Genomic DNA, 9,989 nt, shown 5'->3' on the forward strand with positions numbered 1-9,989 from the left:
TTTTTTTTTTTTTTTTTTTTTTTTTTTTTTTTTTTTTTTTTTTTTTTTTTTTTTTTTTTTTTTTTTTTTTTTTTTTTTTTTTTTTGTGGAAAAAAAAAATCTAAAATATAAAAGTAAAAGTGAGCATGATCGGAGCAATTATCGATATACTTTTTTGAGGGGAGGCATAGTGGTGAATGTTTTGGTAAATGGAGAAATACATAAATGTTTATTCGAATACTCTAAGATCTATAGCGAAAATTATGTTGATTTCATAGTGATGGGATGTTGAAGAGCAAGGAAAGGCAAAGTTGGTTGGCAATATGACATTGGGGGCCAAACCCTGCAGTCCCAACTTCAAAAAAAAAAAAAAAAGCAAAAGAAAAGACCATGAAAAAGGAGAAAAAATGTGTGTTTTTAAGAAAGAGAGTGAATTAGGTGCTTCAATATGATCCAATTAAAGTGGGTAGTAGGGTTCTTTATTTCATGCCCTAAGAAAGGAACATGACAATACTTGTGATACAAAATTCACTCATCTTCAACATTCCTAGCACCAACAGTTCATGTTCATGTTCATCAAAGTTTTACGTTCGATCTTTATAAATATATTTCATGAATTGATAATTGTTTATGTTCCCCCTCCTTTCTGTGTGTATAAAGAATCATTTGTTAGATAACAGAAGAATGAGAAAAGGGGGGGAAAAAAGAAGCATTTTCTTAGGTCATTTGGCACCTTCCTGGCATCTCTCCACCACCATCGATAGAGCAAGAAGATATGAGTTTGCAGATGTTAACATATATTTATTTTGCCCCACGATCATGTGTTGAAAGGTGCTGCTGATTAAACATGCTTTAAAAGGACCCACTAACCGAACTTTTTCTTTCCCATCTTAATGTTCTAAATCATTGTGAAAATGAATTGTATTTGAATAGCCAACCCAAAAATGTGTACACGTTTCTTTCTCTCTACCTATCTACTATCATCATTACAAAGCGGTTGCTACTAGATAGTATAGTACATCATGCCATTTCATATTAGAATATGCTAAGTGGCTTGATATTTCCTTACAATATCATAATGTATCAACTTGTTTTGAGTTGTTTTTAGAAATGAAACGTAACACTGATTTCTCACGAAATATTAATTACTTGATTTTTTTTGTTTTAAATTTAATTTTTTGAAATTTTATTCACGGTTTTAGAGGCCAAATTTGAGGATAAGGGAGAAGAGAAAAATTCTTAGAAAAGTCTCGGGAACTAAAAAAAAAAAAAAAAAAAAAAAACGGTGAACTCGTAAATTGGACTTGGAAGAGATTAGAGACTACACGGATAGGTGGTAAGGGTGAATACTTCTATAAAGAGTAGAAACGGGTCAAGGTTGATGCCGCGACTCCATAAATCGGTATTGGAAGAGACTTGTGACTACAGTGGTAGTTGACAAGGTAAGTACTTCTATTAGGTGTAAGAATGGGTCAAGGTTGAGGCTGCAATGGCGTAAACCAGTCCTAAAAGGGAACTTTGGACTACACAGATAGATGACTTTTGATAGTTGCGATGAGAGCCTACCAGTACAATTATTTTTTTACTCGCTCTTTTTTTCTTTTTTTTTTCCAGGTATTGGGGAGCGTTCGAGAGCTAATCGATCCTAGAGGGCTTGTTTAAGAGCGTCAATTCATTTTTTTGTATTTAAGTCTTTTATATTTCTATTTGTAATTGTACACGAACTTATATCCACGTTTGATTAAAAATTTGAATAATACCATCTTATAATTGAATTTTATTTTATATTTAATTTTGGTAGTGTTGCTTTTATTTGGATTTAAATTTTACATCACTTTCTTAGTTTACTTTTATTTTTATTTGTTTCCCCTTTCGTCTTTTTAGTCTCTATATAAAATTTCGAAGCCTCAAAATTTGAGTCGTGGTAGAAGACTATCTCCAGCACGGATTCTTTAACATCTTTGTTCTCATTCACATATTTCTTAAAATTACTACAAGAGATCAAAAAGTGATATAAGAGACCATATTACTTATAGTAATAATAATACAATAAGTTTCATAAATCTTATACGTGTTGTTGTAGTAGTCATATTGAATAATTTGTCGATATCTCGAGATCCAAACACTGAGGAAGCGCAGCTTAACTCATGTTGATATAATTTAAGCTTAATTATTAAAGGGAGGACACAAATTCGTTCCACTCAATACAAATTATGAGTTGCTTACATGAATTAATGGTATATGAGTCACACTAATTTAAGTTAAATCATGGTTCCGTATTGATCATTTGGTTTCCGACATTAAATTGCTAATCAACTACCTTAATGTTCCCCTTGCCACCATCAAACATCAACTTGACCCATTTGTGTTCATCCACTAAATATAAACTATATGAGTTGCTTACGTTAATTGATTGTTAAGAAATACTTAAAAGAATTGTCTAAAAAATATATGAATAAAGATAAAATATGCGGATAAGATTCGTGTAAAAATAGTTTTCATTCTTACAAATCAACTAGCTAACTAAAATAATCCGAGGCCACTACTAGCAGATATTGTTCACTTTGGCCCGTTACGTATTGTTGTCAACTTCACGATTTTAAAACGTGTATGCTAAAGAGAGGTTTCCACACTCTTACAGGAATACTTCATTCTCCTCTTCAACTGATGTGAGCTCTCATAGTAATATAGTCATGTCACATAAGAATGTCAAAGTTATCATATGTTGAATCGAAATTCTGATATGAAGGGTAAGAGTAAGATTTACGACTTCTTTTTAATAGCCCTTGGCGATCGTAAGGGGTAAATGGGATTAGATTTGAATAAATGGGTAGGGAACAAAAGAAACTATGTTGTTTGAAAGGCAAGTTGAATGATAGGGGGATTTTGAAAATGGGTATAATTGATGAGGGAATAGCTAGCTCAACTCACTTCAGTGGTTGATATGATTAAATTTGGTTGGAGATTCTCTTTTTAAGTGTTGTTTTATACTTTTTAATTTTTTCGTTCATTTTTTTTTTTCTTATTTGTGTTGGTAAATATAATTTTAAAATTGTTGATTCGTGTTCAAGAAAATATTATGAATGTTAAGAATATGATTCATAATTTTGAATATCCTAACAAAAAAGAATATGATAAGTTTTTAAACCATTAAATTATACTCGAATTTGTTTATAAAATTATATAACGGAATAGTATTGATTTTATTTTATTGAGAAGATATTTTATCCCGTTGGGATGAAAACGACTGTTATTATAAAGAAGATATATATATATACAAATCTTGAAGAAAACAATAAAATGATTTTTTTTCTACAAAAAAAAATAAGTAATTGTTCAATTTTTAATTAAATTTTAAGAATTAAAAGAGAAAAAAAAGAAGTATTCAAAAGTGTGCTTCTAGAATTCTGAATATGACTGGGATGTCAATGTGTTTGTGGAAAATAAGAAAATATGGTTAATAAATTATTAGTAAACAATCTTTATTTTTTCATAAATAAAAAGTTTGGAGGGAAACTATTTTCATGTTTGTTAATAGAATTGGGTTTTGTTGTTTCTTCCAAATGAGTGTGTAAATAACTATTTTTAATTTTTAGGCATAGGATGAAATTATCGATTAGGTTAAAAACTCGTAAAGCTTGAAAATTCAAATATCAAAAATAGTATTCTAAGAAGGTAAGTCAGATTCAAGAAGTCAACCACCACGAGCACCAACCAAAGTTGATTGGAGTCAGCCAACCTCAATTTCACGAGGGTCATTTGGTAGTTGAAAAGGCTAAGATTAGAGTATTGACCACGTAATATACCAACTTTTATAGCCGTTCTTTATACTTAAAGGTGTTTCTATAAATCAGAGTTCTATAGAGTAGTTGCTAAAAGTTACTAAGCAAATATAATCGAAGAACTCAAATTTTCAACTAAGAAAACGGTTACGGTTATGAAAAAGAAAATTAAAATTATAGAAAGTTGAAAACAACGATGTTTACTCATTAATATAAATTAGATTTTTTTTTATTACTCAATTTTGTAAAAGAAAAAAAATAGACTCTTTTATCTCTTCGTAGGTAAAGATAAAATTCTCTTGACAAAAGTTATACACGTTGGAAACATGATTGGTTCAAGAAAAAAGTACCAAAAGAAAAACTATAGAATTATTATAAAACTATGTTAAAAATATAAAATGCTAAAAATTTATGAGATATATTATTACCAAATTTTAATTAAGACAATTTACCTAACTTTTAGGTAAAAATGAAAATAAAATTTGTTTGAAAAATTTATGAGAAAAGGTGGGTCTTTTCATATTTTTACTATGATTTTAAAGATTTTTCTCTAATCTAAATAAAAAACTTAATATAATTTAAAAATGATTGAGCGTTTAAATATTTCTACTTAAATCAGGTTTGGCGTTACGTGGAAAGATTATGAAATTAAAAATAATAGTAGCAATCATTATGAGTAAGATAAAAAAAAGTAAAAAAAATACTTTATTATTATATTTTTGAAAGTGCATTTTGTGTGATTGATATGATTGTGGAATCCCATTAAAGTGGTGATAGAAACACTTTCTTTGCCATATTAATTCCCTTTAGAGATTATACTAATCCACCACAACTCACACATCTCTTGCTTTTTTTCCCTCAAACCACAAATCTTGGTTATAAACCAATCTAGCATCGACTTATAATTAAGATGCTGTTATTATGACACTCCTAGTAATAGAAGGTACATAAATAAATTGAGTTCACATTCAAATAAGAACAATTATGAAGATATGATAACTTTGAAAAACTAAAAACGAAACAAAAGTTACTACTATACTAGTAAGATGCACCTTCTTTTCGATAACTCAATCATAGGAGTCATAGTTAAACGTATTTTACTTAGAGCAATTCAATGTTAGGTGACTCCTTAGCATGTTGGTCCGTGAAAACAGTAAAAGAGTTTCTGATTAGTCCATGAGGAGAGTCTTCACTCTTAACAATATATCATCACAAACACATACAATGATCACAAATTTATAGAAGTTTGATATGAATGGATAACCATAAAGTATTTTGTCATCATATGCAAAGTCTATTACTAATAGACCAGTCCAAAGACACTAGCATTTACATTTTGAAACCATATTCAATGACTAAATAATATTTGTTCGACCTTTTTTTTTTCAAGGACTCGGTTCAATGTTCTACACGTCAACATTTAAAATTCGGATTCGACACCGAATGATCTTGATATAACTTGAGTTTTTACTGAAGTGTGGTATGCTCATCGGCTTTAAGATCGCTCCCATTTGATTTGGTTTTGATTCGCTCATATACTATGCATTTACAACTCGAACGTTACATTTTTTTTTTTTTTTTTTGAAGCGAAATAGGAAAATCAATGAAATAGAATGTATTTTATTGTTGAATTTGTGAACTATATAATTAACCATGCATTTCACTTAATTTTAAGTGGTGTATAAGTAGTAAAAGATTGAATTTCTCTATCATTTTCAAAATTATTTAATTTCCTTTTGAAATTGACTTTTTTTTTTTTTTTGTTACTTTTAATTACGAAGAAAGAAAAGAATTTTGAATTAGAATAATTATTTATTAAGTTTAACGTTCGAGTAAGAGAATAAGTAAATGAAAAATGCACTTAATTTACAATTTATTTATATGTCAAATAATATAATTATATATAATTATAGTGCCCACCATTTATTGGTCGGTTGGAAATAATTAATGTTTTTTTGTTTTGTTTTAACGTAAAATTCCTTTTCAGTGTCAAGTCCTTGAATTAACAGCCCAAAATTAGAGATCCAAAATATTTCTTTATAGGTGTATATATAAAAAAAGCAGAATATATCGATGAGTTCAATTTTTGTACCCAAGATAAGAGATAAAGTATAAGCGGTTAAGCATTTAATGGTATAAAATTCAGTGCTTTCATATACATGGACGGTGCTTGGCGTATGCAACGACGTCATTTTGCTTCATTTTTACAAGCAAGGATTTTGTTTTTATTTTTATTTTTATTTAAAAAAAAAACCATATTTTAGTTACTTTAATGCTAAGATCACCTGATAATTACATGAATGAATGGCTATCGCTTATTTTAAAATATTGTGAGATCTGTTAATATTAAAAATTATTTAGGAAGAGAAATTGTAGCACAAATAAAATGATTATGAATCACCATGTCAACATCATTTTTTAAATGATAAAAAATTAGTTATTATTATTTTAATTAAAAATGTGGTTTTCTTTCCACCTTATGTCATACGTGAGCTGTATATAATCTACCTGAGCTAAACCAGCCCGCATGCACTATATTTGATAATATATAATATTGTTTGAAAACTATTTGTTATTTTCGACATAAAAACAAAAAAAATCTTAAAATACTGTATTTGTTCCGTCAACGGATTATATAATTTAAATATGAAAAATATATTTAATATAATTAGGCTATTACAAATGGTATACCGGCCGTGGTGTGCCAACTTTCAAGATAGGTAAATTGTGAATTTCAAAAATATAAAATTGAAGGGTCAAAATGGATAATATTTACTAGTTGTAGACTTAGATTGTTACACTTTTTGACCAAATGTCAACTTTGGTTGCAATATGTCATACAAGTTAGGAAGTCTGTTCGATCAAGTGTCTCATGCATTGTGTTGCAACCGGCTACACGAGTCAAGAATTTGGGATGACATTATCCGAACTAACCTCTACTTAAAAAGAAATAACGTACAAAATGAACTTCAAACTTTTAACCTAAAAGACACGTGGACAGTTCAAGTGGATTGACCTTTTGATAGGGTTAAATGCATAATTCATTGAAATTACTATGATTCTTGCAGGTTCCTTTACTACCAAGTTTAGTAAATGAAAGCTCTATCTGTTGTCCTTTTCACTTAAATGCCCTAATTTCAAGATTTCTTTATTATAATATATAGAATATTGCTTGGGGGTGGGAAAAGACATAAAACTCAGGGTAGTATAAACCCGAAGCTCACACACTCTTCTTTACATTCAATGCATGTTGAAGGGTATATAAGTCTTTTCACAGTGCACAATTTCCATTGCTTAAATGCAGTTTCCGAGGTCTCATTTTCTCTGTTAAACATTAAATTCATTTTCTTTTTTTTTGGAGCAAACAATTAAATTCCTTTCGAACAGACAAATGATCTCACCTCGTCATTTTCGTTAAAATATTATTGTTTTTCAAAGTCTATTCTTTTAACCTTTAAATATTTAAATTTAATTATATATTTTAAAATAGAAATTTAAATTATGGGTAAATTTAAATTATAGGATCAAATACATATCCATAGGCCTCCACTCAGTTTGGATAAATCTCTCTTCGAGTTTGGAATACAATTTCACAAATGATCATGTATAGATCAGATGCAATCGTTTACTTGAATTTGTACATCAACCTAAACTACAAACCATGAATCTATCTCAACTCTAAGCTTCTATAATTAATATATATATATATATATATATTAAAAGTAGAGAAAAAAAAAGTGATCTAGCAATGTTTATGGTACTATTTTGGACTTTAATTCTCAGAAGATTTACTATAATAAGAAAAGGCTACAAATCTTGGTTTACACGATTGAGATATATTATTTATTGAATATATAGAAGATATTATATCTTAATATTTTTTATTTTATTATTTGATTTATATTATATTTTATTGTATTTTCAGTATTTAATTATTTTATATTTTCTTCATTTATATTTATGCTTTGCATCTTATTTAAAGGATATAAATATCAATGATAATACACACCTTCCCAATTCTATTTCTCATTCTTAACAAAAAAAAAAAATAAATAAAAAAATAAATAAATAAAATAAAAATATCATATATATTTAATATATATATTGATTTGAATTAAGTTGTTTTATTTATTACACAAATTTTCAATTTATTAACATATTTTGTAAAAATAATTATAAATATAAAGCTAATTATGATTTTAATTTAATAATATATAAATTTATATCTATTATCTTTAATTAAGTTCGAAATTATTTTTTTGATGAGTTTAGATACATAGTACTTCTCTACGTACGATTCACATACATCATATAAACTCACTAGGTAAATGTTACATATAGGTCAACTCTTCTACTCTAAAAGATTAGATTATAATTTAATACTATAAATAATTTAAAGAAAACAATATTTTAGTTAATAATTTATTCCTTATTATTGGCATGTTAATAATTTGAACATATAAATTATATTTAAAGAAAATACCATTTTAGTTAATAATTTATTCTATATTATTATGCTCGAAAAAGTCTCACACATGACGAACCTAGAAAAGATTAAACTTTGGCATCATTGATAAGTGACAATAGGATAGGAATATTTTCAAAACCAAAATTAATATTCTAAATCACTAATATGAAACTTCAGAACATTATTCTAAATTATTATATGTATATATGAAAATTAAAAACATAAAAAAAAAAAAAAAAAAATAACGAACCATCTTTTCTTTTGATCTTCCAATTTGTTTGAAAGACGTAAGTAAAGAGTGGTTGTTTTTCGTAGTTATTGATTGATTTACGGAAATATTCTCATATTTATTTGACAAATTTATTAATTATTTTTATGGATTATTCTGGATGTGATATTTAAATCTCATAATATAAACAAAAGCAATTAAAATTACAATCGTCATTAGTGACGCTTCTAGGCCTTGATATGATGAAAGGTCAACCATGATCATGTCCTCTTATTTTATTACCACAGCTTCGTCCCATTTTAATTATATAAAATATTTGTTTGTATTATTTTATAATTATAATATAATTAGTCAACACTTGGCCTCGTGGCTATCTCTTTCTACTTCTTAGTATTTTATTATTTAAAAAAAAAAAAGGAATTAGATACTTGTTGTTGATGGAGTGTATAATTATATAAAATATATTTAATTATTTATCCATTGATTAAGTGGTTGGATTATAGAGTACTCTAAAATAAGAGCTTATTCGATCGCTTTTTATTTTCTGTATGCTTATTTATGGACATTTTTCCTGGTTTGTTTATATGTTTTTTTAAATAAAATATCACCAGAAAAATACATTTGGAATAAATTTGAATATGAAACGTGGTAATATATATAAATTCCACACTTCATAGGTGTAAGCGGTGTATGATATGACTTCTACAACTTTAAGGATCATTAATTGAGAACTCGTGCCATCCATCGTTGTTGAAGGGAAGAAGTATTCAACTTGGGTCCTACTGTGGCAAATCCCTGACCGTGACAGGTGCTAAGAGAGGTTGTTGGAGGGTAGAAAGAGTTAGTGAGACTGGATGAAACAAGCGATTGGGAGGATGGTAGAGAGATGAGAGGTAAACATTAGGTCAGAGAGTATTTAACAATTGAGATAAAAATAAAATTATTCTTCCCTAAAACTTGGGATATTATAGTAACATTATCGGATACTATCGCTATCATATAAACGAAATAGTTATATATGTGCACACATATTTAACATAATTGCATGATCGATAAATCCTATTACATGTCCGCTCTCGTGGTCTTCAGTGCTACGAAGCACGATGATACGATCTCGAGATGGCATTTCGTGAATACAATCAATCTTTTAGAGGAATTCAAACCAAATTAAAGACTCGTTCAACTCTAAAACCCAAATCTACATGGTGGTGATTTAAATTTAAATATATATTGAAAATTCTTATCTTTTCGGTGAAAGAATATATTTCCAAACCCATTGGATGGCATAAAAACTTGTTGAATTGTATATTCTTATTTTTTCTTTACAGATTTTGTGAAAAATATATATTTTTTAATAATTTTCTCATTTTCTATTTAAATCGTTCATTAGTGTGGATGTTTGTGGGCTCCGACTCTACCGATTAAATACATCTCTAAATATTTGTGGATTCTGACTCTGCAGCTTAAATAAATAAACACTTTAAAAACATAGAAATGCAATTAAAAAAAAAAAAAAAAAAAAAAATAAAAA

Source organism: Cucurbita maxima, unplaced genomic scaffold (genome assembly GCF_002738345.1).
Source record: "Cucurbita maxima cultivar Rimu unplaced genomic scaffold, Cmax_1.0 Cma_Scf00012, whole genome shotgun sequence".
NCBI classification, from domain to species: Eukaryota; Viridiplantae; Streptophyta; class Magnoliopsida; order Cucurbitales; family Cucurbitaceae; genus Cucurbita; species Cucurbita maxima.